We start from the raw sequence: 3188 nt of genomic DNA, 5'->3' as shown, positions 1-3188 counted from the left end.
GAAAGCACAGAGATTCAACCTGTATGTCAGGTTGTGTCGCTTCAGCGGCGGCACCCAACCCTAGTTCGCGAGAGGGAGATTGTGAATCCACGGATCTTGACTGGTGGGGGTACTGTTGGTTGAATTGTTGTTTTTCGAGGGACTTGAATGCAAAATAGACGAGTGGGCGACGGACGGGTGACGACCAAAATTCTCTTGACGTATTGGCAGAATAAGGAACACATTCCTCCTTTTTAAGTAGTGTAGATAAGTAGTGTAGATAAGTAGTGTAGATGTAGATGTAGACTACCAAAACCACCTAGGAAGAGACTGTACAGTGGGGTCAACTGGAGATAGGTCCCAACTGCAGCCATAGGCACGGAAGCGTGTAAGAAAAGTGAGGCGTGTCGGGGAAATTTCGGAAACCAGCGCTCGTGATAAGGGAAAACTTCGGAAACCAGCGCGCGCGAAAATTTCAGATAATATATGGCATCCCGCGCATCCGTCGCTCCTCACCCGAACCGGTCACCACCTCCAAACCTTAAATCCAAATCCTAGCCTCCCTGGCGCCGCCACCACCTCCCTCCCTCCTTCCCCTCGAAACACCCCAACCATCGGAGCCGCTCCGAGCCCATCGATCCGCCACCCACCTTCACCACCTCCCACATCTTCCGCTCCCTCTCTTCACCGTCGTGCTCCCCTGCCACCTATCGATCTGCGGCCGGCAACGCCAAATCCGCCGTCTTGGCCGCACGTTCGTGCGCTGCAGTGATGGGCGGTCCCAAGTCATCCGCCCGCGCGTTCTTCCTCGACATCGTCTTTAAGGAGTCGTCCATCACTCCATCTGCAGGTGACCCGCGGCGGCGCCATCCACTCCCGGCCCTCAGAGATCTGGAGGTTCTCCTCCCTCCCACCTTCCCGCGGCGACTCCCGCGACGTTGGCCGGGGCGGGGCGGATGGGTGGCCATGTAAGGCGAGGATACGAGGCGCGAAAGGGAGGCGCTGCGCACCAGTACCGCAACCCAACCTCCCCGCCGCCTTATCCAGACGCCCCTTACCCGCGAAGGCGGCACCCCACCTGCTCCCGGCCCTGACCTGTGAATGGACAGGGGCACCTGGTTGGTCATGGAGGGCGATGAGACGAGACGGGGCTAGGATCTGGCCGCCCGTGTCCTCGCCCCCCGCCACAGATGCAAGCTGCCCCGTCGGATCTAAGACCAGGAAGAAGGAGGCCTTCGTCTTCCACGAGTTCTTGCTAGCCGCCAAGCTCTGCACCCAGGCAATGGTGCTCTTCCTCACCGGTATGCGCCTCAGGTCCCTCCTCGACCAGATCCTCGACGGATAGCTCTTCTTCACCTATCCATTTCAGTGCTACTTTGACATGAATAGATCCTGCATATGCACAATTGTTGTATATTATTTGACATGCGCTCCAAAGGTGATTGCATCGATGAACATTCCCAGTGGTTGTCTAAAAACTGTACTGCGTGGTTGAAATTGCTTATCCTTCGCTTGCAAAAAAAATCTATTTTCTGCTACCATAGATAGCAAGTACAAAATATTATTTGTTTTCAGAACTCTATCGTGGAATGTCAACTTGGACTTTTAGTGGTAGCATTCATCTTCTGCTGTCAAAGTCTATGTGGTAACCTGCAAGTTAATTTATTCTATCCACACAACAAATATATTTGTTTGCCTTGCGATTATGTTACATATAGCAGTGGCATAGATCTGTCAAAGTCTATGTGGTAACGAGCAGTGGCTTAATTGTAGTCTTATGCTTGTTTTGGGTGCAGTGAATGCAATGTTTCTATATATGTATGCAAAACATTTGCAATGTGACTAGCATAGATCCGCAAAACATTCCATTGTTTCTATACACGATGGAATATATCTACAGCTAAAGTTCCTTATCCTTTTTGTTACGGAGTCGGGTAGTATGCATGGGAATATCACGAGGCCATTATCCGGTATCCGGGAAAGCTATTTCCTTTAGTGGCTGTGATGGTCATCATATATATCATCAGTAAGTTCTAATCTGATTCATTTTCCTGTAATAATAGTTGGTATTATAATCAATATTTGATATTCTTCTGCAACTATCTCTTTTTCTACAATACTTCTTCTCCCAAGTTTTGTTTGGCTCAAGCCTCGTGTGTGTACATATTGTACATCATGCTGTAATTATTTCATGCTAATATTTAATTGGCCCTTACTGTACTTGATTTTACCTGCATCAGCATCCTTGAAGCCTAGTAACACCTACCTCGCTTGGTTTTTCTTGCATACCTGATGGAGTGTGTGCTTCAACTGAAGCCATGGCACAGGATTCTCAGTGTCAAGCTCACTGTCATCGCAACCGAAGCAGCCAGCTGTCTTTACCGGATTAGGTAAGTCTTCATGTCTATACCATTCTCCTCTTTGTTACTTGGTTGATGGGTCATGGTGGCATGCATTATTTTTGAGTCAAATCCCTATGTGATATGGAAGCTAATATCCGAATAGCTCGTATTGGGATCTGGTCGATCTTATATGATCTTACTTCATGATGTAAGTGCTAAGTCATACTGATATGTGTAGAAAGGAAACTATTGTACCTTAGTTCTCTCTCTGAGAGGTATCCGACTTAATTCTAAAATAAAATGTTAAATTATGGATGTTTCCTGATGCTATTGTATGTTTTGTTTGAACAAGGATAGAGAATAACTTAAAAGTTGCCTACTGCACTGCTGTGTGTTCTTCATGTTCTATGCAAACGATGTTTTCATTGATTATTCTAAGTTAAAAATGTTAAGTTATAGCTGTTTCTGAATGCTACTGTATGATCTGTTTGACCAAGGACAGAGAATAACTTGAAAGTTGCCTGCTGCACTACCGTGTGTTCTTCATGATGTATGCAAACCATGTTTTCATTGATTATTGAGCACCCATGGTTCATCTTGGAGCTCCCCTATATTTTCTCTTATAGTCTTGCCAGTAATTATGACATACTTTTTAGTTTCTCACTTCTGTATTGTACCAACATTCATATTTTATGAGTTCACCCCTTTGCTTCAGTTAAGTGGAGTCTATGATTCAAGTGTTAATGATATCTGTGTAAGGTTCTTGTTATTGAACAATGTACCATGAGTAATCTGCTCATTTGTGCTCATATGCTAAAATATTCATTGGTTGCATGATATTATCCAGCAATTACCTGTTTGACAATC

Source organism: Lolium rigidum, chromosome 1 (assembly GCF_022539505.1).
Source record: "Lolium rigidum isolate FL_2022 chromosome 1, APGP_CSIRO_Lrig_0.1, whole genome shotgun sequence".
NCBI classification, from domain to species: Eukaryota; Viridiplantae; Streptophyta; class Magnoliopsida; order Poales; family Poaceae; genus Lolium; species Lolium rigidum.
The sequence above is the reverse complement of the archived record's forward strand: the minus strand, read 5'-3'. Positions refer to the sequence as shown.